Below are 26,848 nucleotides of genomic sequence, written 5' to 3'. Positions count from 1 at the left end.
AAACTCACTACAGCAGTGTCATATGAACATCTTTTCTCACTTTCAGGTGGCATTGTAAATAATTGGCCAATATTATCTCCCATAGCTGTAAACAAACTTGTTTGTTTTAGAAATTGGCTGAACAAGAAGTAAGACTGAGTGGACTTACAGGTTCTAATGTTTTATATTTTATTTTTTAGTGCAATTTTGTAAAAACAAACAAACAAAAACCTGCATTTGTAAGTTGAACTTTCACAATAAAGAGATTGTGCTAACGTACTTGTATGAGGTGAATTGAGAAATACCATATATGTATTTCTTTTTTTTACAGTGAAAATATTTTAATAAAAACAACGTAAAGTGAGCACTATACACTTTATTCTGATCAATATATTTGAAAATATAGAAAACATCCAAAATATTTAAATAAATTACATTATATTATTGTTTAGCAGTATGATTAAAACTGTGATTAATCACCATTTTTTAAATCTAATAATTAATAATGGTATCCAGGTTAGTTAATTTTTATTTGCAGAAACATTTATGAAAAGTCAAATTGTGTTAGGGAGAATACTTCTGCAAATATCTAATTCATGCAAGTATTCACATGGCAATTATTTACCCAATCATGTGGAAAGATTTTTATTTACTTAACGTAAGAACTTAAGAACGGCCACACTGCATCAGACCAGAGCTCCATCTAGCCCAGTATCTTGCTTCTGACAAGAGGCTGGATCCAAATGCTTTAAAGGGAATGAATATCTTAGGGAAAGGATCAAGTGATCCATTTCCCGTAGTATAGTTTGAACTGCTGGCAATAAGAGAGTTAATGATACTCAGAGCATGTGGTTGCATCCTTGACCATCTAAGCTAATAGCCATTGATGCATTTATCCTTCTTAGCTACATCTTTTTTGAAGGCAACTATGCTATGACATTCAACCTCATCCCTAGCAATGAGTTTTGTGGGGTTATGCATTGTGTAAAGAAGCACTTCCTTATATTTGTTTTAAACCTGCTGCCCATTAATTTCCTGTAGCTGCTGCCTGAAGCTATCTGAGGCTCATGCTTAAAAAGACCTCCCTCTACAGCCGTGTCTCAGATGCTTCTCCACTGCCTATGTCCTTGAGGGCAGCAAACTTTTCTCACTGTCTGCTCTGGTTGCTCTTGTGGACATTACAGCCATGGAGCCAGACTTGCTGGAAAGCAGTCACAACCTCTTAGACCTGCTGCTGCACCTCCTGGTGCAGTTACTGAAGATTGCCCTTATGCACTGCAGGAAAAGGACCCACCACTCCCTGTGGGGCACCTCCTTTCCTCTTTTCACATGCTGCTCATGCAGCACAGCCCCTTTCACCCTCCCCTGAACACTGTGCACCATCTCTTCTGGTGCCAGGAATGGGGTAGTTGGAATTGGTCCTGGTGTAGGAGAAGGGGGGTTGGGCTCTGGGACTTCCTGAGAACCCTGGCAACCATGCAATTCTGTTTGTGTCCTTCTACAGGCCATCAACAACATCTGGCTGCGCAGGGTCATCATTCTGGGTGACGTGGACCTCACCGTGGCTGACTTCCCCACCATGGGCTTTCCCCAACTGCAGGGGGGTGGGATGGGGATGTTGATAGCACCCATAACACAATCCGGACCCCTGATCACCGGGCCTCTAATTATATCAGCTGGAAGGGTTACTTTTCAATCATGCTGCAGATCCTCGTGGACCACCGAGACTGGTTCACTTACATCAATATCAGGCGGTCAGGGAAGGCTCACAATGCCCGCATCTTCCACAACTCCAGCCTCTCCCAGAAGCTGGAGGAAGGCACTTTTTTCCCCCGACCACACTCTCAGGGTCAGGGGCGTGGACATGTCACTGTACATCATGGAGCCTACTCTCTGCTCCTCTGGTTAATGAGGCCCTACACAGGACACCTGGACCCCACAAAGGTCAGCATGGTGCTGCTCTAGGCCCACGTCCAACCTCCAGTCCTACCACTCCAGAACCACTGTAGGGAAAGGAGGCAGGCTATATGTTCCCGCTCAAGGCCCTCATGGGGTTGGCGGTGCCTGTGAGTCTCTCAGGGTTGGGAGGGTGATATGGGAGATGTGGCTCACACCCTAATCACAGCTGGTCCATTAGGTTTCTTGTTACTCTTCGTATACCTTGCTAGCTGCAATTCCAATTGTGCTTTTGCCTTCCTGATTATACCCCTTTATTCTCAAATAATATATTTATACTTCTCCCAAGTCATCTGTCTAAATTTCCACTTCTTATAAGCCTCCTTTTTGTGTTTAAACTCACCAAGGATTTCCTCCACCTACTATATTTGCTTTTCTTACTGTGCATCAGGATGCTTTGTTCCTGTGTCTTCAATAAGCCTTCTTTAAAATACTGCCAGCTCTCCTCGATTCCTTTCCCCTTCATGTTAGCATCCCAGGGGATCCTGCCCATCAGTTCCCTTAGGGAGTCAAAATCTGCTTTTTTGAAATCCAGAGGCTGTATTTTTTCTGCTCTCCTTTTTTCCTTTGGTCAGGATCCTGAAATCTACCATCTCATGTTCACTGCTTCCCAGGTTGCCTCCCACATCTTATTCCCCTACTAGTTCCTCCCTGTTTGTGAGCAGCAGGTCAAGCTGTGCACAGCCCCTGGTCGGTTCTTCAGCACTTGTACCAAGAAGTTATCCCCAACATTTTCCAAAAACTTCCTGGATTGTCTGTGTACTGCTGTATTGGTCTTCCAACAAATGTCATGTGATTAAAGTCCCCCACGAGAATCAGGGCCTGTGATCTGCAAGCTTCTCTTAGTTGTCTGAAGAAAGCCTCGTCTACCTCATCCATCTACCTGATCCGGCGGACTATAGCAGACACCAACCACAACATCACCCCTGTTGCTTCCACCTCTAAACTTAACCCATAGACGCTCAACAGGCTTTTCTCCCTCTACATGCTGGAGCTCTGAACAATCATACTGCTCTCTTACATACAGTGCAACTCCTCCACCTTTTCTCCCATGCCTGTTCTTCCTGAACAGTTTATACTTTTCCATGACAGTGCTCCAATCATGTGAATCATCCCACCAAGTCTCCGTAATTCCAATCAAATCATAGTTTTGACTGTGCCAAGGCCTTTAATTCTTCCTGCTTGTTTCCCAGGCTTCTTGCATTTGTGTATAAACATCTTAGATAACTAGTTGATCGCCCTACCATCTCCATTTGAATTAGGGGTCCTCCTTTGTTGCTCCTTCCTCCTTTTATTTCTTCCAGGTACCCCACTTCCCTCAGGGCTTAGTTTACCATCCCCCAACAAACCTATTTTAAAGCCTTATTTTGTCCGCGAACATGCTCTTTCCTCTCTTGGTTAGGTGGATCCCATCTCTTCCTAACAATCCTTGTGCCTGGAACAGAGTCCTATGATTGAAGAAACTAAAGCCCTCTCCAACACCACCTGTGCAACCACGCATTTACTTCCAGAATTCAAGAATCCCTACATGGATCTCTTCCTTCAACAGGCAGGATGGACGAGAACACCACTTGTGCTTCAAGTTCCTTGATCCTTCTTCCCAGTGCTACAGAATCTGCAGTGACCTTCCCAGGGTCATTCTTGGCCATATCATTGGTTCCTACATGGAAAAGCAGGAGGAGGTAGCAATCTGAAGGTTTGATATGTTTTGGAAGACTCAGTCACATCTTGAATCTAGCTCCTGGCAAGCAGCACACTTCAAGATTCCAAGTCTGGTTGTCAGATGGATGACTCCGGCCCTCTTAGGAGGGAGTCTCCGACCATCACCACCCGTCTTCTTCTCTTGGGGGCAGTGGTTGTAGAACCCCCATCCCTAGGACTACGCATCCCATGCCTACTGGTAAATGGGGTCTGTGACGGACTGGGCTGGGTCTGGGCACCGCTGAGGGTTTCTGCTCAGGGTGAATTGCTCAAAGCCAGGGCTACTTTCAGCCCTCGACTGGAGACCTTTCCCAAACAGGCCACAAACCAATCTCACAGAGTGCTTTGGCTGCGATCAGGCCAGCAGGAAGCTGCATGAGAAAAGCCCCTCAGACACCCCAGCTCTCCATGTGCCACAATCAGCCCTGGGCCTACACGCAAGTGAGGGGTTACAGAACCCAATCTCACCTACCCCGAATGGGTTCTTCCGGTCCCAAAGAACCAGCCACAAATCCCTGGTCAGTTTACACCTTGGATTTTACCCACAAAAAGCACACTGTGCCAGTCCTTTAAAATTTATAATCTAACGGTTTATTAATGAAAGAAAAGGTCGAGAGTACAGTTATCATATATATATATATATATAGATATATATAGTAGCCCAATGTCCGAGACTGTAACGCTGTAGCATTGAGTTGCCTCTAGGGGGCGCTGTTGCCTTCTACCATGGCACTTGGCTGACTTTTGCACCGCTCAGCTGGGCTGCCGCAGGGGAGCAAGTGGTGCAAGCGGCCATTTGGGCCCCATGCTGCATGGGGCCCGGGGCCCAAATGGCTGCTTGTGCCGTTTGCTTCCCTGTGGCAGCCCGGTTGATTGGCGCAGAAGTCAGCTGAGCACCACAGCAGGAGAAGAAGAGGGGCGGGGCGGTGACATACATGGCCAGGGGCGGGGCCAGGCCATGTACATAACCTTCCTGCCCCCCCTTCGCATTCCGCTGGGGCGCTCAGCTGACTTCTGTGCCGCTCAGCCGGGCTGCCGCGGGGGAGCCCAAACGACCGCTTGCTCCGACCCCTGGCCGTGAATGTCACCGCCCGACCACCCTAGCCGAGTGCCACGGTAGGAGGTGAAGAGTGGTGGGCGGTGACGTACATGCCTAGAGGGCGGGGCCTGGACAAGCATGCATCCCTGATGGAGACAGAGGAGACTGCAGGAAAGAGTGAGAGGCAGGAGGAGGAGAAGAGAAAGGGAGAGACGGAGAAAGAGGTAGAAGGCGGAGAGAGAGACAGGGAGGCAGGAGGAGGAGGAGAGAGACACGGAGCGAGAGACCGGCGGCTGAGGAGAGAAGACGGACGTGGAGGAGAGATCTGAAAATCCCGTCTGATGACGTGCTAATTGGCTAGTTAAGGAGATTACACTACATGCACCAATCCCCAAGTTCTTGATACAGGCTCTCAGCACAGATGTTATAAACTGCTAGCTTAGAAGTCTCTGGTGTACATCCTATGTCAGGATGGGTCTACAGTCCTTCCTGGTGCTCTGTCCCTCACAAAGCTGCATCTGGGATCAGTAGCAGAATTGAAGACACGATGGAGGCTGCTTCATGGCACTTTATATCCATTCCTAGTACCTTCCAATATCCCTGTGTCCCATGCCTGCAGCCATTAGATACTGACTGGTTCGCAGGTGTGTATTGGGCACCTTGAGAGCCACTGTCCTTGGGGCCATGCTAATTAGCAGAGTCAGTCATTGGACATTCCTTCCTTACAGCAGGCAGTCCAGGCCCACTGCTCTGTCCCAGACAGAGAACATCCACAGTACAAGCACAGAGTCCATACTCGTAACTCCACATATAAACATCATACAAGTACATGAGTAGCATACATAGAATCAGTAGAACATAAGCTTTCATCTGATACCTCACTTTGCTCCCTTTGTACATACTTTGGGGTGACCACCACCCTGTGGTAGCAGCCAGATCATTGCTGCACCCTTTAAAATCCAGTAACATGACACCAGTAGATGGGGTATCCTTCTGATCTCCTCCCTGGGAGGTCTCTGCCAAAGCATTCTCCACACTAGTGCCTGTGCAGAAAGCCTGAAAGCAGTTGCTTATCACCACCAGAATTGGCGATACTTGAGTTGGCTTCCTTCTCATTGGCTACGTCTAGACTGGCGTGATTTTCCGCAAATGCTTTTAACGGAAAACTTTTCCGTTAAAAGCATTTGCGGAAGAGAGCGTATAGATTGGCACGGATGCTTTTCCGCAAAAAAGCCCTGATGACCATTTTCGCGATCGGGGCTTTTTTGCGCAAAACAAATCTGAGCTGTCTACACTGGCCCTTTTGAGCAAAAGCTTTGTGCTAAAGCACTTTTGCCCGAATGGGAGCAGCATAGTATTTCCGCAAGAAGCACTGATTTCTTACAGTAGGAAGTCAGTGCTTTTGCGGAAATTCAAGCGGCCAGTGTAGACAGCTGGCAAGTTTTTCCGCAAAAGCACGTGCTTTTGCGGAAAAACTTGCCAGTCTAGACACAGCCCTAGAGGTTACAGGCTGCCAGTTTTCTTCCTTGTTCTGTACTGCCCTTACTGGTTCTTCAGCCTGCTGTGCCTGCAGTTTTCATCCTCTCTGATGGAAGGTAGGGTTGATACTTGGGCCTCCAGTCCTCTAATTTTTATTTCTTGCACTTAGTGCAGATTAAATCCCTTTTATCTCCAGGAGGAAAACAAATATGGCACATGCTATGCAGGTAACAACAGACCTATTACTATCCATACTGTAGGGCTACGTCTAGACTGGCATGATTTTCCACAAATGCTTTTAACGGAAAAGTTTTCCGTTAAAAGCATTTGCGGAAAAGAGCGTCTAGATTGGCATGGATGTTTTTCCGCAAAAGCACTTTTGCAGAAAAGCGTCCGTGCCAATCTAGACGCGGTTTTGCGGAAGAAAGCCCCGATCGCCATTTTCACTATTGGGGCTTTTTTGCGCAAAACAGTTTTCAGCTGTCTACACTGGCCCTTTTGCACAAAAGCATTTCCAGAAAAGGGCTTTTGCCCTAACAGGAACATCAAAGCATTTGCGTAAGAAGCTCTGATTTTGGACAGTAGAACGTCAGTGCTTTTGCACAAAATCAAGTGGCCAGTGTAGACAGCTGGCAAGTTTTTCCACAAAAGCAGCCTCTTTTGCGGAAAAACTTGCCAGTCTAGACACAACCCAGATGTTTATAAATGCCTCCTTGAAGAGCAGGAGAGAAATAAAATTCAAGAAAAAGACCACAAACCACCATGGGGTTCTGCTAGGGCAAACTCCTCCGTTGGCTGCTCACTGTATTTGCTCTGGCTGCCTTTTTATAAGGCAGCTGGGTAGGCCCGTCTCAAAGCCATGCCTCTAATGCAATCAGCTCCTGAAGGCCCACCTGGAACAAAGCACTCCCAATTCACACTTTTCAAACTGCCGCTCTTATCAAACTGCCAAACACACAGTCTAACAAATGTTCACAGATACTCACCTCACCCCACCAGCTCACAACATAGTGCCCCAAAAGCCACACTTACCTGAGCTCCTCTTAGATGTTTTCCAGGCAAACTCTCATGTTGGCTGCTGCCCTGTTCACCGCTAACCCAAACTCAACCCCCAAACTTTTTGCATAAAGCCTCCGCCTGAGCTGTTACTTGATTTGACACGTGGATTTTTCTAGAAATACAATAAACTGTAAGGCTGTGTCTACATTGGCGCGATCTTGCACAAAAGCAGCTGCTCTTGTGCAAAAACTTGCTGCCTGTCTACACTGGCCGTGTGTTCTTGCACAAGTAAACTGATGATTTGCAAATGATTCTCTGAAGCTTTGTAATTGTTTCAGCTGCATTACCTTTTAAAGTCTACACCTCTTTGTAATACCTTGCAATGTTGTACCTTTTTGTAACCTTCATCCACTCTGCTTGTAACTTGCTCTAAATTGCATTCTCCCCTGAGATATGGATATGTGTGTGTGAGTGGAGACTATTGTGTGTTTGGGATTAGAAACTGCAAGGCTGAGCATATTGAGTCAGGTGATGAGTCATCAGACCAATCAAGGAGACACACTTGCTCTGACATCTGGATCAAGGGAAGTCTGGGCATGCTCCCTGGTGATGAATGTAGATGAGTCACAGGAGTTGTACAGAGGCAATAAGAGAGAGCAGGAGGCAAAAGTCCTCTTTCTCAAGCTAGAAGTTCTCTTTCTTTTCTGACTAGCTCCCCAACTATGATCAGCAGACAGACCCTCCAGAATCAACATGCCTTGGCTCCTTCTGCAACCCATATGCCTGTGTAAGTGTGTGAGTGCCTGAGGGAAGGAATGAAAGTGTGTGAATGAGTGACTGAATATGTGTGTGTGTGTGTGAGAGAGAGAGAGAAAGCTGGTGTGTGTGTGAGAGAGAGAGAAAGAGAGAGCTGGTTCCCTTTTAGTTTAAACCTTTACTGGGAGCTCTATCCACGTTAGGTTAACCATATAATGCATATAGTGGAGTGTGTTACCAGATTTGCCCAGTACTCTGCGGTATGCTCATTTATCAGGGTTACTCTTATGGGACTGGGGGAAGGTTAACCATTCTATCAGTGTGCTGTTTGTGCTCTCATATGGAGCTGAATTCTCCCTGCTGCCAATTCCCCCTCCCACTGGAGCTCTTCTGCAGCTTTCCTTGATGCATGTCGCAGAGGATGGCCACACGCTCCCTCATGAGGTCCTCCTGGACTCTCCTGTGCTTGTAGCTCCCCTAGGGTCAGGCAGCTGCCTCAGTTGGCAGTGATCATCCCTCAGCGACGGCTGGTCCTGCTCTGGAGAATGAAGAGAGAGAGGTGGCCACTCATCCATGCAGGGACTGTCCCTGAAGCTATACCCTCCTCTGTAAGCAGTGAGCAACAGTCCTTGGGCCAGAGAATAGGCATGTCCCCACAGACAATTAGCCAAGGGAAGTGTCTGTCCAAACTGGGATCCCATGAGCAGGAAAGGGGCCTGGAAGAGCCTGGCCTTCCATGAGGCCCACATACACACCTGCTCTTGGCAGCACTGTCCATGGGAGTGGGTGGGGCCTCATGCAAGTAGGCATGCCTGGGCATGCCATGTGTGGCACTCCTCAGTCTGTGTGGGGCCGTGTGCCCCGCCTGCTTCCAGCGGTGGCTGGTGCTGGGAGAGCATCCCCCTGGGGGTCATACGTGTGTGGCCTTCCCAGAGCTTGTAAGCATGGTCCTGTGGATGCTCCGGGACTGCCTCCTGTTGCTACATGGCACAAACTGGAGCTGCACATGCTTCCACGGGCATAGAGAGCAGCACGATGTCCAGGCTGAGTGATGGTCACATCCCATCCCCTCTGCACCTGCCTCCCCCACTCTGTGTGTGAGACAAACTGAGATCACTCGCCTGATGATCCCTCCTCACTCTCAGAGGATGCCTGCAAAACATCCAGGGCCTGGGGTACCGGCTCCAGGGTGAGGGTAACTCTTGGCCATCCCCTCCTCCTCCTCCTGCGGCTCTTCCTTGTCCTCCTCCTCTTCACCAGGGAGCCCCAGGTGGGTGATGACAGGCATCTCAAGTCTGGAGTCCACCACCACAAGTGGGGAAGGGGCTAAACCACCCCCCAGGATTTGGTGGAGCTCCTGGTAGTAGGGGCAGGACTGGGGTCCTGCCCCGGAGTGAGAGCTATGTTCCCTGGCCCTGGCGTAGCTCCTTCACTTTGCTCTGTACTTATTCTAGTGTCCTGGAGGGATGGCCTCTCATGGCCAGAGCCTCAGCCACCCAGCGGTATATGTCCACATTCTGCCTCTGGAGCAGAGATCCTGCAGGGTCTCCTGCTCACCCCACAGCTCCAAACTTGGTGATTGTTGAACCTTGCAACTTCGTAATCTTTGTAACTCTCAGTCGCATTGCTTGTAACTTGCTTACAAACTTGCTCTTTGCATTTATAAGAACTGGGTGGCTCCTGTCACTCTGGCAGGGGTCTTTTCTCCAGGTTTGTCACTGAGGAGCATGCCCAGACCTCCCTCATTCCTGGTCCTTTGTTTGCTAAGTGCAGCCTTGTGTCTTTAATTACTCCCCTCCTGGCTCCACATGTTTTGCCTTGAGGGAGGTCTGGGCATGCTCCTCAGTGACAAATCTGGAGGAAAGACCCCTGCCAGAGTGACAGGAGCCACCCAGTTCTTATAAATGCAAAGAGCATGTGGCAGAAGCCCTCTTTCTGACCAGCTCCCAGGATCCATGGCTAGAGGCAAACATGGGGAGTCAATATGCCTTGGCCTGCTCTGCAACCTTTTGCCTGGGTAAGTGTGTGAGTGCCTGAGGGCATGAATGAATGTGTTTGAATGAACTAATGAAGGTGTGTGTTTGTGTGGGTGAGAGAGAGCTCAGTCCCCTTCTGTTTAACCCTATAGTGGCATTCAGTGACCGCTCAATCTCCTTGAGTTTCACCCTACAGTGGATTGATAATTCCTCATTTAGGGTGTGTCTAGACTACAGGGTTTTTTCTGAAAAAACTTCTGCATCTAGACTGCTGCTGCTTTCTTTCTAAAGTAAATTGAAAGAAAGCGGCAGTTTTTTTGACCGCGGAAAACCTCATTTTACAAGGAAGAATGCCTTTTTTTGAAAGTGCTCTTTCGAAAAAAGGTGCGATGTAATGCAAACTGTGCTTTTTTCGAAAGAGAGCATCCAGACTGCTTAGGTGCTCTCTTTCGAAAAAGCGGCTTGCTTTTTCAAAAGTACTGGTTGTAGTCTAGATGCTCTTTTTCAAAAGAGGCCTGCAGTCTAGACGTAGCCTTAATAAATCCACATGAGTATAACCCTGGGATGGTATCCAGTGACATTTGGAGTAACACTGGGTGCCTGCAGCTTTAAGAGCCGGCAGGAGACAGGAATTATAGAATTCTGATTAGTTTGGATGGAGCGGCCGCCAGGGCACCTGTGTTAGTTCCTGAAGGCCTCTTTTTTCAAAAGAACTCCCTTTTCCACATCCACCCCCACACACATCCGAAAGGCAAGTGTGGACGCTCCACAGGGGTTTTTGTGTAAAAACTGGCCTCCAGGGAAAAACACCAGTGTCCGTTTGGATGCTCCATAGCAGTCAATCACAACGCTCTTGTTCCTGTCTGCTGGTCCCTCTTAAAGGGGCAGGCACCCTGCACAGCCATTCCGGCAGGAAACTTGCCCACAGCCAGCTGCCTTGCTGTGGCGCTCTGCCGGCACAGATGGTGGAGCAAGCAGGTGCCTAAGACCCTGCTGGCCCTGACGGAGCAGCCACAGGACCCCCTGCTTCCCAGGGGCAGCAAGCGCTGCGCACCAGTGTGGTCAGGCACAGAAATTGTGACCCTCCTCAAATTGTGGGGTGAGGAGTAACTGCTCCAGGAACCCCGGGCAAACTGCAAAATGCCAAAATTTTCACCCGCATGGCCACATCCCTGACAGAGTGAAGTCACCCTGCCCGGACCATGGAACAGGTCCGGGCCAAGGTGAAGAAGCTCCATCAGGGATATGTGAGGGTGACGGAGTGGAGGGGACACTCAGGGGCAGGACCCCACATCTGCCCCTACTACAAGGAGCTCCACCACATCCTTGGGGGGGCAGAACCCTCTTCCCCTCCATTGTGCTGGACTCCGGGCTGGAGCAGCCCATTCTCCAGCGCCTGGAGCCTGTTCCCGGGATAGAGGAGCCGGAGGGCCAGGTGCAGCCGCCATCAGAGCAGGGGGACGAGGACCAGGAGAGCAGGACCATCACTCTGTCCCTGGAGCCTGGACATCTCCCAGGCCTCTGAGAAGGCTTGGGAGGGATCTTCAGGTATGTTAGTGCACGCACGCAGAGAGGGCTGGGGAGGTAGCTGCACAGGGGGCGGGAGGCACAGTGTCATGGGGGCAGCTAGGCCAGCACGTGCTACTGCAGTATGGACACATGACCACTGCAGCCAGCCCCTCAACCTGCCCAGGAGCCTGCTGCCAGCCTCATGCCTAGCCAAATGAGTCCTGCTCCCAGGGGGAAGGAGGTGCAGCCAGCTGCGAGCAGGCTAACAGCAAGGGCACAGGCACCACCCCACACACGTGCCAGAGTGCTGATCGCAGCACATGGGCATGCCTGCACATGAGAGGCAGCAGCCATTCCCACTGATAGCCCAGAGAGCTGCAGCTGTGCGTGCAGACCCCAGGGAGGGGAAGGCTGCTTTCGGCTCCTCTGCCACCCATGAGAGGATCCACTGCGGCTGAATGCTTCCCTTGCCTGCCTGTCCCTAGTGTGTGTGAGGGAAGGGGAAGGTGGGATAGGGCAGCACGGTCCTCTGGCCACCTTGGGGCCCTTGTGACACAGGGCGTGCTATGCAGGCCACACATGGCCTTGCACCTGGGACATCCCCTTCCTGTGGGTCGTGGATTGATGCGGTCGCTGCTTTCACAGGAGGGCATGGCCTCAGGGAATGCATGTGCAGGGGTGGACTGACCACCCCTCTCTCTTATGTCTTCTCCACAGTTGGAGCAGCCGGGACAGTGGGCCAGGCCACGCCACCACAGCAGCCACCTGCCAGACTCCATGGGAGCTGCAGACGAGCCAGTCCTGGGGAGGAGCTGATGCACCATCACATCGAGGTGATGCACGACATACATGCCACCCTGTCGCACTGGCTAAATGCTGACCTGGAGTGGTGGCAGCAGACATGGAGTGACCTGATGGTGCGCTGCAACACCCTGGTTGATATCCTGTCCCGCCCAAAGGAACAGGTGCCTGCTGCTCCCACCCTCCTGTTCCTCCTCCTATCCCCATGGCCCCCCGATCTGCCCACCCTGCCATGCCTTTCCTCCCTCCCCAGGCCATGCCTCTGTTCCCTCCCTTCCCCATGGCAATGTCTCCTCCCCCAGTCATGCCTATGGCCCCTCCTATGGTCCCTCCTCCTGCCCCCCACCAACCCTGGCCCCACTCCAGCTGCCCCTCCTGCCCACCCCATAAGCGTCCCCAGAGCTGCCCAACCCCAATGACGTCCCCGCACCTGAGGGGGGCTCAGCAAGCCAGCCCACCACTCCTCCCAGCCCTCAGCCCCCTCCCAGTAATGATCCCCCCTCCTAGTTCAGACACTCCCCCTCCCCCTGGCCACCATCATTTATGTTTAACAACTCCTTCCACCTCAGGAAGGGGTCAGTGACTTGTGAGTGCCAGATGCTCCTTGTGAGACATGTGCTAGGCTCAGCAGGGAAGCGCCCAGGTAAGCTATCTGCTGAGCCTGTGAGCTTGTGATCCTGGCCAGACCCTAGCAAAAAGGGGGAATTTATCCCGGCTGAGAATCCCTTTTAAACCTAGGCATTAATTCAACTCCAGAGTCATCAGGGATATGGGGTCATAGTGTAGCAGACCCTGTGTGTCCTTCTGAGGGTTGAGATCACATATTAGCAGGTGGAGGGGGAGAGTTCTGGGAGAAAACTTTTGTCTCCTGCCCTGTTCTGGGTACATCCTATCCCCAGAGCGTATGTGAGCCCCTCGCTGACAGGAATGAACCTCCCGTTGCCCTGGGTGGTGAGCCAGGTGTCTGGGCACTGAGCTTCAAGTTCTCCCTCTGTAGCACCTTCCCCCTAAGGCTGCCCAGTCCTATTGCTATTTATCCTCTGCCTTCCTGCCCCTGGGCCTCTCTCTCTAGGTCTCTGGGCAGGGAGGAAGCGCTGTCCATTCTGTCCTCACTCTGGGCTGCAGATGCTTGGTCTGTCTCAACACCCTGCACAGATGAACCCTGTCTTAGGAGGAGGTCCCCTGGACCCACCCCACCCCATCAAACTTGAGTGCTGGTGAGGCAAGAGACCTGCCCCACATGGAGGTGAAAGCTATTCCCATCTGGGTGACAGGGGCACTAGAGATGGAGACCTGGGCCTAGGTGCAGTTCCCCAGCTCTGGATCCCAGCCCTGGCACTGAGGCATCTGTCTCACTGAGCTACACTTGTCTTATTCCTAGAAACAGAGTCCATGCAAGATGCCCAGGACTCCTGAGTGCATTTCCTGTAGGAGGCCCCGTGCCCTCTGAGGCGAGGAGAGTGTAACCCTGGAAAACATTTCCATTGCCTGCCCCTCTCAGCTCTGCTTCTTCTAGCAGTGCCATGGGCCCCTGAATGCAAGGCCTGAACTGAGGGCCACAAAACCTCCAGTGTGCCCTAGAGGGGAAAAGGCCCAGCTGCTCGCTTCCATCAGGCCTTAATCTGGGAGAAAGGGACTGAAGGAGGTTCCGCTGAAGGGCAGAATTGGTGGAGGAGATGACAGATTCCAAGGATGCCCACTGTGGTCTGGGGACCCCACACAGGGATCAGACAAGGCCACCATTATGCTGCACCCAAGGTAGGAGGGGGTGCTGATCTAGAGGGAACAAGCACCTCTCTCCCCATTGTAACAGAAGCTTTGAGAGATTCTCCGTTGGGTTCCTGAGCCCCTCTGGGTCTATGCTTCAGGGTCTTTTGGGAAAAGGGGAACTGAGGTTTATGATCTGAACATGCCCCTGCAAGGCTCCTCTAGCTCACTCCTCCCCCCACCCTCACAGACACTGGAGAGAGACACTCCCTGCCAGGAGAGGTGAGGGAGGAAGGTAAAATGCTGATGGATGCAGAGGACACCAGCTAGGGAGAGTATCTAACTGCTCTACAAACTGCTTCTGCACCAAAAGTGTCAGGAAACCAGCTAGGCATTGGGACCCCCATAGAAATGAGCCCCCTCCCTTGAGACTTCAAGTAGGCGCAGTGGAACATGAGGGTGAGCATGCCTGCAATGTATATATTGGGGGATGAGTCTATGTTTATGCCTCCCAATGTTTTCTATCCCCAAGACAGCTCATGGAGACAATAGGGGCTGCAGAAGCTGCCACCTGTGTAAAAGCAGATTGATTACCACAGAAAAGGTACAACTCCCTAACCTAGCCTGCTCCTGCTTTTCAGCTATTGTGGGTCCTGACTGAGACGTGCAGCCCAGAAAGGGGGCCAGAGCACGTGCACCAGGTGGGGCAGCCACTGACACATCCCCAGAATATAGGGACATCTGGTAAATCCAGGAACTGGGGCTTCTGCCCCTTCCTGCATCATACTGCCCCCATGGGAAAACTTTGTACACACAGAAGATGTAAGGTCACACTGGTGGGGGTGGAGCAATGTGCTCTTCCCAATGTATGTTGGGTGGCCAAGGGGGAAGCCTTGGAGGCCCAACCTGAAAGAAGGGTGAACCTGGAGAGCCCACAGGGAAGATACATAGATTGTGGAGGCTAAGAAGTGGTTGACAGTGCTGTAGGAAAGGCCTGGTGAGAGGCCTGTAGGAAGGGCTGTAGGAAAGGCCTGGTGAGAGGCTGATATATGAAGGAACCCAGGGCAGTGGAGTGTTTGTGAGGATCTGAGTTTGCCTGATCACTATAGGGCCCTTGACTGGAATCCAGAGAAGAGGATTCCTGGTTCTCTGAACTGAGTTCTTCAGGCTATGTCTACACTACTAGATTATTATGAAATAAGTTATTCCTCTTCACAAGCAGGAGTTATTATTTCAAAATAACAAGCCCCTTATTGCAAAATAACACCCACTCTGTTATTTCCCAGTGTAGACATGCTGCCTTCAAAGACCCTGGAGACCAAAGGTGGAGGCATTGGTAAGTATGGACAGGTGTGAAGCTGTTGGACTTTGTTTATGGAGCTCTCAGTTACCCTGCAAGGGAGGGTCTACAAGTGATGTGGCAGGGTTATGCTAAATAATTGCCTGCACAGAGAGTCCTGGAGAGGGTTGCCAGCTACTCCACAGTACCAGGGTTGGTGACTGATAACTACAGCTGTTCAAAAAGTTGTAATTTCCTTCCATGGGAAATTCCTAACTCCTGGGGAAGGAAAAAAAGGGCGGGAGGGGAGAGATTGTTTCTGAACAAAAGCCTGAAATTTCCCATTAGAGGAAAAACCTGAAAAAAAAAAAATTGTTCTGGGAATGTCTAACTGAAGTTGAGTCAGACTAGAGCCCAGGCTCCAAGGCTCCTGGTGCAGCCATAGCTCTCAGGACTTGCAGACTCATAGTTCTCTGTCAGCAAAGAGGAAGAGCTGAACATCCTGGCTTGAGTTGAAACTCTGAGACTGCTAGTTTAGCTGGCAGGCCTGGGCTTCCTGGCCCCATGACTTTTTGCATGGCATGGTGGATCCTGGTTAGCTCATGGTGGGGTTGCTGGAATCACAGTCTCTGAAGGTTTGGATTCCCTAGCAGCCTGTCAGACAAGCTGGTAGCATAACAAACAGGGTCCCATTGGAACCTGATCATTTTGGGTCATAAGCTGGTGAAAACTCATGTTTCAGTAGAACACTATGTTGCTACTCAATAAGCATTTTCTGACCCCAAACCCTCCTTCACTAGAAAATTCCTGACCAGCTCTTTGCTTAACCCACTCAATGTGCACTCAGCATGAGCCTAAATACACAAGCCGCACAAAACTGCAGCCACTGGTGATGACACCCTCCTACTGCTCCTGCTTCACCCTGAGCAGTCTGGGCTCCACAGAAAGAAGTCGGGCTTGTTCTCTGCACTTCCAATGCTGCTGATCGCAGTGGTAACAAATCCTGGTCTATGGATTTAGTGCAATGGCTAAAATTGGACCTGCACATCATTGTGGGGTTGAGTTTTAAAGGGATTTTTTCCCCTGTCAAATTTTCTTAATTGTTTTTTAAAATGAGCAGCAATTGAGGCTCTGTATTTATTCTCCTAATAAGGCAAAATCCTTATTCACACTGTTCTGCCCTATGCCGCAGAAGGCGATTACATGATGATCTGAGGCTGAAGCGAACGTGACATCAGAAGCGGACTCGTCATTCATATATGGTCACAGCTGTAGTTTTAAGATTGTATTGGATGTTTTGACTGCATAAAAGTTTAGATAAACTCTATGATAATGGCTAAAAAGGTGAATGTTGTTTCTATTGGTTCTTTCTGGCTGTTGATGCCAGCACCTGAATCTATATATTCCCCTGCAACTGCTTTGCTGTCACTTGTGAGATGCAGAGAAGCCCTGGCAGGTGCTCTGGTGCAGCCAGTGCAGTGTCAGGAGAAGTCGTGTCAGGATGGGAACGAAGGAACATCTCTCCAGTCAGCTGCTTTGGCTGATTCTCCTCTCCCTTCAGGGCCCTGTGGGTAAGTGCCTGCTTTATTTCCCTTACTTAGCCGAGCAGACTAGAACTAGCAAGTCAGTTTCAGTTCCACTAGAATTTCTTTTTATTCCAGAAGACAGTGAGAGAAAGAGCAAGAGTTAAAGTAAATTTATGATTCCAGTGATCTCCTGTACATTATCCTTAGAGGTAGGGGGAGGGGAGGGGACCGCGCTGGTTATAGATCGGCAATAATGAAAAATTTGACTCCTAGTCACAGACTGAGAGTACTTTATAAGTTATCCCATTTTTGTAGCCCTGTGAGCACAGAGTTGACTTTAGTGACACTAATGCTCTGATGCTTAAAAATTCCCAATAAACAAAAAGCCAAAGGAATTAAAAAAGGGGAGGGTCAAGGGAACTGTAGCTTTATGTCCCTGGCCAGCTCTGTGCCTCTGCATGAAACTTGTAACTAATTGCATGAGCATAGACCATACATCTAAAATAGTGTTACTGTGCTGTGTGTGTCAAACATACTGGGTCAATTTCAACGGCATTTGAATGACCTATGTACCAGGACTTTGAATGTATAGTAATAGTATATGGCTGTGAATTGCTGCAGTGTCAGATGCTGCTGTTCTGGAGCTGAAGTATAAACCAGTTAAGTTGAAGATGAGAATCAGTTTTTAGAAACCTCAAACATTTTGCTAGAGAAAAACAGTGGTATCACACCTGGTATGTATAGATCACAGATAGCTCTGCAATGTCTCTCTGCCTGGGAGGGTAGGAACTGGGAATTCCAGAGCAAGGGTTTTTCTAGAGCAGCTAATGTGGGATTTATATGTCAACTTGCCAAGAAATTCAAACAGAATTAACTAGAGTTTCAAGAAATCAAAACCAAGAAACTGGAAAGGATTTCATGGCTATTTTCATTATATCAAAAAATTCTTATGAAAATTAGTGCCCATCTCTCTTCCTGACATTGGTGAGACCTTTGCGATGGGAGCAATCCCAGTGGGACTGTGTAGTCAGTGGGATGATGCCTATGAGCAAGGGCTCACCAGTGCTGCACAGTCAGGTCTTAAATAAATATAGGAATTCAAAGACGGAGAGGACACAAATGCACCAGGACCTGCAGATTGAAGGGATTTAAAAACAACATGGCCATCTTAAAATAAACTCCTCAGTCTAGGGTGAGTCTCGGAGAGGCAGCCATGTTAGTCTATAGCTGCAAAAACAATGAGGAATCCTGTGGCACCTTAGAGACTAACTGATTTATTAGGGCACAAGCTTTTGTGGGTAAAATCCACTTCATCAGATGATTTGGACTCCTCATTGTTTTTGCACTCTAGAGCAGTTAATGAAAGCTCCCTTCCAACACAGTTCTTTAAGACAGGTGTAACTTTAAACACGTCTTATTATCCCCTGTGATTAAGTGCTTTGCTAGATGAGGACCATCAAGTACATGGCATTGGTGTCCAGTGATGATGCCAAGCCAGTGTCTGAATTCTAATGTATCAGCATTGCAAAACACGAGCCTCTGCATAACATAACCATTGGTTCCAGAGCATCTAAAAGGTACACTTCCCCCACACCATCTTCCCCAGTCACACACACACACAACCACCCTACCAATTAACAATCAACATTAACATAATGCAGAATTCCAAATACTTAAAACTGACCTATTAAGAAAGCTCACTAGCAGCATCCAATTAATCTTGGACATGTCAGACTGATGCGTCCACCTGTGGATCTCTCCCCACATATCAGCAGTGCCACTGTTGTCAGGCAATGCTAAGTTTATTAGCTGTGGTTGTACCATGTCTAAGGATTCAACCTGCTGTGGCTGTTGCCCGTCTGAGACCCTCTTGGGACAGATGGCAGACACAATGCACGTGTCTTCCTCCCTTCTGAGATTTGGAGAAGGAGTTGCCTATTCCTCTTCAATGTCTGGAGTGACAACTTCACATGATTATGGGGTTATCTCTTGTAGGGTGACCAGATTTCTGGATTTTATTGGGACAGTCCCCAAATTAGGGTTTGTCTCATATGCAAAGTATTAAGCCAGTTATTCTCAACCCCATTCTGATTTTTCATATTTCCTATTTGGCTACCCTAATCTCTAGTGATACCACTGCTGTTTGCAACCATAAGAACATAAGAATGGCCATACTGGGTCAGACCAAAAGTCCATCTAGCCCAGTATCCTGTCTGCTGACAGTGGCCAATGCCAGGTGCCCCAAAGGCAGTGAACTGAACAGGTAATGATCAAGCGATCTCTCTCCTGCCATCCATCTCCACCCTCTGACAAACAGAGGCTAGGGACACCATTCCTTACACATACTGGCTAATAGCCATTAATGGACTTAACCTCCATGAATTTATCTAATTCTCTTTTAAACCCTGTTATAGTCCTAGCCTTCACAACCTCCTCAGACAAGGAATTCCACAGGTTGACTGTGCACCGTGTGAAGAAGAACTTCCTTTTACTTATTTTAAACCTGCTGCCCATTAATTTCATTTGGTGGTCCCCTACTTCTTATATTATAGGAACAGGTAAATAACTTTTCCTTATTCGCTTTCTCCACACCACTCATGATTTTGTAGACCTCTATCATATTCCCCTTTAGTCTCCTCTTTTCTAAGATGAAAAGTCCTAGTCTCTTTAATCTCTCTTCATATGGGAACCGTTCCAAACCCCTAGTCATATTAGTTGCCCTTCTCTGAACTTTTTCTAATGCCAATATATCTTTTTTGAGATGGAGATCACATCTGTATACAGTATTCAAGATGTGGGCATACCATGGATTTATATAAGGGCAATAAAATATTCTCCGTCTTATTCTCTATCCCTTTTTTAATGATTTCTAACACCCTGTTTGCTTTTTTGACTGCCGCTGCACACTGCGTGGACATCTTCAGAGAATTATCTACAATGACTCCAAGATCTCTTTCCTGATTAGTTGTAGCTAAATTAGCCCCCATCATACTGTATGTATAGTTGGGGTTATTTTTTTCCAATGTGCATTACTTTATGTTTAGCCACATTAATTTAATTTGTCATTTTGTTGCCCAATCACTTAGTTTTGTGAGATCTTTTTGAAGTTCTTCACAGTCTACTTTGATATTAACTATCTTGAGCGATTTAGTATCATCTGCAAACTTTACCACCTTTCTCTGTTTACCCCTTTTTCCAGATCATTTATGAATAAGTTAAATAGGATTGATCCTAGGACTGACCCTTGGGGGAACACCACTAGTTACTGTCGTACTTTAGTGTTCTGTACTGTCAGTGTTAGCATTGTCTGGCCCAGGTCGTCCTGGCGCGTTCCTGATAGGACCTCTACTCTGTCGGTCATGATAAACTTTTGGCTGGGTGTGTAACAATCGGTGCTCCCTTTATCTAAAGTGTTAGACCCCATGCACTTGGGTCAACACAGGAGATCTCTGAAAGCCCCCAGAAACGACAGAAGCAGGCAAGGTTTGAAATCAATTGATCAGGTTTATTGTCAAATGCGAAGCTCTAACAGTTGGTAACAGAGGGTATGTCTACACTACAATGTTAGTTCGAACTAACGGACGTTAGTTCGAACTAACATTCATAGCCGCTACACTAGCGCTCCGCTAGTTCGAATTTGAATCGAACTAGCGGAGCGCTTAGTTCGAACTAGGTAATCCGCATTTTACAAGGATTAAGCCTAGTTCGAACTAGCTAGTTCGAATTAAGGGGTGTGTAGCCCCTTAATTCGAAGTAGTGGGAGGCTAGCCCTCCCCAGGTTTCCCTGGTGGCCACTCTGGCCAACACCAGGGAAACTCTATGCCCCCCTCCCGGCCCTGGACCCCTTAAAGGGGCACGGGCTGGCTACGGTGCCCGTGCCAGGTGCAAGCCTGCCAGCACCCAGCCAGCAGACGCTGCACCTGGCACGGATCGAGCCACCCACCCGATGTCCCCCAGCTCACCCCCTCTTCCCGGGACCAGGCTGGCGGCTCCCGGGACCTTGCCCTGGACCGCAAGAGGCGGGCACCTTCCTGGGCTAGTGCGGACATCGTGGACCTCGTCCACGATCTCCGCACTAGGCACAGGAAAGTGGCCCTCTAGGGCAGGAGAGCTGCCAGCCTGGCCACCCAGGAGCAGGTGTGCATGAAAATCAAGGGGGTCCACTGAGACCCCCGACCCTGAGCCCTGAGCTTACAATGGCCGTCCTGGGTCAGACCAAAGGTCCATCTAGCCCAGTAGCCTGTCTGCCGACAGCGGCCAACCCTAGGGACCCTGGAGGGGATGGACCGAAGACAGTGACCAAGCCATTTGTCTCGTGCCATCCCTCTCCAGCCTTCCACAAACTTTGGGCAGGGACACCACTCCTACCCCCTGGCTAAGACAACTCCATGGACCCAACCTCCATGACTTGATCTCACTTCCCTTTCAACTCTGTTCTAGTTGTAGCCTTCACAGCCTCCTGCAGCAAGGAGTTCCACAGGTTAACTATTTGCTTTGGGAAGAAGAACAACTTTCTCTTACTAGTTTCAAGCCTGCTACCCATTGCTTTCCTTTGGTGTCCTCTAGTCCTTCTTTAGGGGAACTCATGAAGAACTTTTCTGTGTGCACCCTCTCCACCCAACCCCTGCTTTTAGAGACCTCTATCCTGTCCCCGCTCCATCTCCTCTTTTCTAAGCTCAACAGTCCCAGTCTCTGTAGCCTCTCTTCATATGGGACCTGTTCCCAACCCCTGATCATGTTAGTTGCCCTCCCCTCTCCCAGCCTTTCTCTTCTCCTCTCCCACCTCCTTTTCCCAGTCTCCCCCAGTTTTGTTCAATAAAGACAGAGTCAATGTTGGAAGAAACGTTATCTTTATTTTGTACATCAATAAGAAGGGGGGCTAGGGAAGGGTAAGTGGAAGGAGGTGAGGGAGGAATGGGGTACGAGCCCCCGATGGGGAGGACTGGGCTGGCTCTGTGGGCTTCTGGGGGTGGAAGCTCTCCTGCAGCCCCCCGATTGCCCCCTCTCCCCAGATGGCAGCCTGCGGCAAGTGCAGCCGGGCTGATGGCCAAGTGCTGTGATGTGCCCAGTGTGGGTAGTCCGGGCAATCCAAGCCAGGACTGCTTTGCAAGCGGGGCACCCCTGAGAACTGTCTGTCCGGGGTGGGGGTCGGGACCCTTTAAGCGCAGCCCTCGGCTAGCCTGAGACAGCATCTCCACGCTCTAAGTCCTCCTCTGATGCCCTGCCGGCACTGCTTCCAGCCATCCTTAAGCCCTGTTCAGGGTCCACTTAATGTGGACTTGCTAGTTCGAATTAGCAAAACGCTAATTCGAACTAGTTTTTAGTTCTAGACGCGTTAGTTCAAATTAGTTTAGTTCGAATTAACTAAGTTAGTTCGAATTAGCGCTGTAGTGTAGACATACCCAGAGATCCTACAATGTTACACCATTGTGCCTTTGGACTGCGTTGACAAGTTACCAACACCAGGCAGGCCTATTGCCATATAACAGATATTAACAGCGGTCAGACAGAGTTAAGCCACTGTGCATTCTGTAAGTTTAGGCAATGACACCTGCCATTCAAGTGCCTAGTGCACCCCCCCCCCAAGATCGGCCGGAGAGCACCCTCTGCGGTGTCCTTTTATAGAGAGGTACAAACAACTTACATCACTTCTTTATGTACCAGGTTGCCATCCTCTGTTGCCTAGTTATCACCCCTCATCTTATGGAAGGGGGGCTTATTTACTATCCTTCATGCTGTCAGTCTCGACCCGGTCCTGAACCTAGGTCAGTACGTACATTAGTTTTTGGGGAGTCTTTGTACCAAGACATTTCTTATTAAGATGTTCCACTACTCCCCTTTGGCTTACAATCTGTACCCAGTGCCTCCCTATGTCCTTCCATGCTCGACCTAACTTACACAATCACACAATTATCAATTTCTTCCTCTTTCTTGTCTCCTGTGTTACTGAACCAAAGTCTTGCTCACTAGATTGCAGGCCTATTGCTGTTTTCATGTTACAGGCCTCTATTTAGGCCTGCTGACTCCATGTTACTGACCCTAATCTTAGTACAGTTACCTTTCTCCATTCTGAAAATTTACCCTTTATTCCTACCCTTTGTTTCCTGTCTTTTAACCAGTTCTCAGTCCATGAAAGGATCTTCCCTCTTATCCTGTGACAACTTAATTTACGTAAGAGCCTTTGATGAAGGACCTTGTCAAAGGCTTTCTGGAAATCTAAGTACACTATATCTACTAGATCCCCCTTGTCCATATGTTTGTTTACCACTCCAAAGAAATCTAATTGATTAGTAAGACATGATTTCCCTTTACAGAAACCATATTGACTTTTGCCCAACAAATTATGTTCTTCTATGTGTCTGACAATTTTATTTTTTACTATTGTTTCAACTAATTTGCCCGGTACTGACATTAGACTTACCAGTCTGTAATTGGTGGGATCACCTCCAGAGTCCTTTTTAAATATTAGTGTTACATTCGCTATCTTCCAGTCATTGGGTACAGAAGCTGATTTAAAGGATGGGTTACAAACCATAGTGAATAGTTCCGCAATTTCACATTTGAGTTCTTTCAGAACTCTTGGGTGAATGCCATCCGGTGCCAGTGACTTGTTCCTGTTAAGTTTATCAATTAATTCCAAAACCTCCTCTAATGACACTTCAGTCTGTGACAGTTCCTCAGATTTGTCACCTACAAACAATGGGCCAGGTTTGGGAATCTCCCTAACATCCTCAACCATGAAAACTGAAGCAAAGAATTCATTTAGTTTCTCTGCAATGACTTTATCATCTTTAAGTGCTCCTTTTGTATCTTGATTGTGCAGGGGCCCCACTGGTTGTTTAGCAGGCTTCCTGCTTCTGATGTACTTAAAAAACATTTTGTTAGTACCTTTTGAGTTTTTGGCTAGCTGTTCATCAAACTCCTTTTCAGCTTTTCTTATTACATTTTTACATTTAATTTGGCAGTGTTTATGCTCCTTTCTATTTTCCTCACTAGGTTTTGACTTATCCTTTTTAAAAGATGACTTTTTATATCTCACTGCTTCTTTTACATTGTTGTTAAGCCATGGTGGCTCTTTTTTAGATCTTTTACTGTGTTTTTTAATGTGGGGTATACATTTAAGTTGGGCTTCTATTATGGTGTGTTTGAAAAGTGCATCTTGCAGGGATTTTACTCTAGTCACTGTACCTTTTAATTTCTGTTTAACTAACCTCCTAATTTTTGCATAGTTCCCCTTTCTGAAATTAAATGCCACAGTGTTGGGTTGCTGAGGTATTCTTCCCACCACAGGAATATTAAATGTTATTATATTATTGTCACTATTTCCCAGTAGTTCTGTTATAGTTACCTCTTGGACCAGATCCTGTGCTTTACTCAGGACTAAATTGAGCATTGCTTCTCCCCTCGTGAATTCCGGTACCAGCTGCTCCAAGAAGCATTCATTTAAGATATCGAGAAATTTTGGCTCAGCATTTTGTCCTGAGGTGACATGTATCCAGTCAATATGGGGATAATTAAAATCCCCTACTATTATTTAGTTTTTTATTTTGATAGCCTCTCTAATCTCCCTTAGCATTTCATAGTCACTATTACTGTCCTGGTTAGGTGGTCGATAATATATCCTACTGTTATATTCTTATTAGAGCATGGAATTACTATCCATAGCGATTCTATGGTACATGGTGATTCATTTAAAATTTTTACTTAATTTGATTCTACATTTCCTATCACATATAGTGTCACTCCTCCCCCGCCCCATCTTGCACAAACTGCTCTGTCCTTCTGATATATTTTGTACCCCAGTATGATTGTGTCCCATTGATTGTCCTCACTCCACCAGGTTTCTGGGATGCCTATTATATCAATATCGTCCTTTAAAATGAGGCATTCTAGTTCACCCATCTTATTATTTAGACTCCTAGCATGATCCATGGATGATAATCATTTGTTTGAAGTACATCTGGGGATTTGAATACAGTCCAGAATTGTGCCAGAAGAGGCAGGGGAAGGAAGAGGATGCAGGTGGGCTTCTGTATGTTTCCATGAAGTCATAACAGTACATGAACCTGTACATTCCCATGCAGACGGAGGCCAGCGTGATGTACTGGAAAGGATAGTGTCAGGGGGTCCGCACCCCCGTGCGCCTCAGTGCCCCCTGACTGTCTTCATATAGCCCATCTCAGGGCAGAATACAGTCTGTATGGGTTGCTCATCATAGGCACATGGGCTTATCTCCGTGGCCCTGCTTACCTAAGTCAGGCTGCCACCTGTCTCCACGCCCGGGCCTTTCCTTCGACCCCTCCTCAGGGTAGCCTTAGCTGGCCTTCTCCCAGCTCTCACTGGCTAGCCCCAGCAGGTCTCCCTCCGGGGAGCTCCTGCTTCCTCCACAGCCAGTCCCTCACTGGCCCCTCTCCCCATCCTGAGCAACCTGGGCTTCTCTATATATACACAAGCCAGCTGTGCTCCTACTCGCCCTAATGGATTCAGCTGGCTTCTACCAGCCATTTGTGCAGTCCTGGATCTTTGCCAGCTGGGCCCTCTCTAGCCCTAATTAGCTCCCGCTGGCCTTCTCTCTGTTAGCCCCGGCTCCGGGCCGGAGTCCGAGTATTAAAGGGCCAGTGCAGGGCAGGCGCCCTGTCACACACCTTCCCCTTCGGACCGAGCTTCCCTTCTTCGGCCGGCCTCCACCCGGCCTCCCCTATGCCCTCTCTCAGGGTCTGGTTTCTCCTCCTGGCCCCACCACCGCCAGGTCTGCCCTCGCTGCCTCAGAGCACGCCCCACAATGTCGGAGTGTTGGCCGGTGCACTCCCCAGAGGGCCACCCCGTCAATGTTAGTGTGGGGCGGCAATGCCCCATCGCTCACCCCCTTTTCCAGCACTCCAGCCCTTCCCGCCAGCTCGTTAGTCTCTATGGACCTAGAAAAAAAGTCGGCATTGTTATGGGCTTTCCCCGGTCTGTGGCAGACCTCAAACTTATATGGTTGTAAGGCCAAATACCACCTCATAATCCTAGGGTTGGTCTCCTTCATTGTCTGCAGCCATCGTAAGGGCGCATGGTCCGTTACTAATGTGAACGTTCCCCCTAGCAGGTAATAGCGCAGGGTCTCTATCGCCCACTTAGCTGCTAGGGCCTCCTTTTCAATCGTGGCATACTGTTGTTCCCGTGGGAGTAATTTTCTACTTAAATACAGGATGGGGTGTTCCTCCCCTTCCTGCTCCTGTGACAGTACGGCTCCGATCCCTCTATCTGACGCATCTGTCTGTACTACAAACGGTTTTGTAAAATCGGGTTGATGGAGAACCGGTGACTGCGTCAGTTGGTATTTTAACGCTCTAAACGCATTTTCGCACTGCGAGGTCCACTGGACTCTTTGGGGTCTTGTATTCTGGGTCAGATCTGTCAAGGGCGCTGCAATCGTGGCGAAATTGGGTATAAATCTCCGGTAATATCTGGCTAGACCCAGAAACTGGCGGACTTGCCTTTTTGTGGTGGGGGCTTTATAATCTCGCAGGGCTTGCACCTTGTCCACCTGGGGTTTTATCCTTCCCCGTCCCACCCGGTAGCCTAGGTAGGACACCTCTCTTTGTCCAAAATGGCACTTACTTGGGTTAGCCGTGAGCTTGGCCGTGGCCAGCGCCCCAAGGACCGCCTTCAAATGCCGCAGATGTTCCGTCCAGGTTTCACTAAAATGACAATGTCATCAATGTATGCGGCCGCATACTCACGGTGTTCCTGTAGTACCCTGTCCATTAGCCTCTGGAACGTTGCTGCCGCCCCATTCAATCCGAAAGGCATGGTGTTGAATTGGAACAGGCCAAAAGGCGTGGCAAACGCAGTCTTGCTCTCTGAGGCGGGTGTCAGGGGAATTTGCCAGTAGCCTTTGGTTAGGTCTAGCGTAGATATGTAGTGGGCCTTGCCCAGCCGCTCCAGCAGTTCGTTTACTCGTGGCATAGGATATGCATCAAATCGCGAGATTGCATTAATCTTCCGAAAGTCTATGCAAAATCGTATAGTGCCGTCGGGTTTAGGCACCAATACAATGGGGCTACGCCACTCACTCTTAGATTCCCTGATCACCCCCATTTGCAGCATCCGCTGCAGCCCTTCCTGAACTGGTCTCCACATTTTCCGGGGCAGGGGT

The 26,848-nt window shown here is 48.9% G+C and overlaps 1 long non-coding RNA gene across 3 annotated transcripts in view; it reads left to right on the top strand.

The window, feature by feature from the left end:
- Nucleotides 1–20,312, top strand: part of LOC149525645 (uncharacterized) — a 34,006-nt gene extending 13,694 nt beyond the window's left edge. The window contains exons 3-6 of one of the 3 annotated variants that reach the window (XR_016347515.1): nucleotides 1,484–9,926; nucleotides 12,112–14,506; nucleotides 15,189–15,238; nucleotides 16,374–20,312. This is a non-coding gene — a long non-coding RNA (uncharacterized LOC149525645). Of the gene's footprint in view, nucleotides 1–1,483; nucleotides 11,434–12,111; nucleotides 14,507–15,188; nucleotides 15,239–16,373 lie in introns of all 3 variants that reach the window. The other 2 variants (XR_016347514.1, XR_016347513.1) reach the window with 2 other exon arrangements.
- The last annotated feature ends 6,536 nt before the right edge of the window (nucleotides 20,313–26,848 follow it).

The sequence above is a fragment of the Pelodiscus sinensis genome, chromosome 1 (assembly GCF_052426305.1).
Source record: "Pelodiscus sinensis isolate ZL-2025 chromosome 1, ASM5242630v1, whole genome shotgun sequence".
Lineage (NCBI taxonomy): Eukaryota > Metazoa > Chordata > Testudines > Trionychidae > Pelodiscus > Pelodiscus sinensis.
The sequence above is the reverse complement of the archived record's forward strand: the minus strand, read 5'-3'. Positions and strand labels throughout refer to the sequence as shown.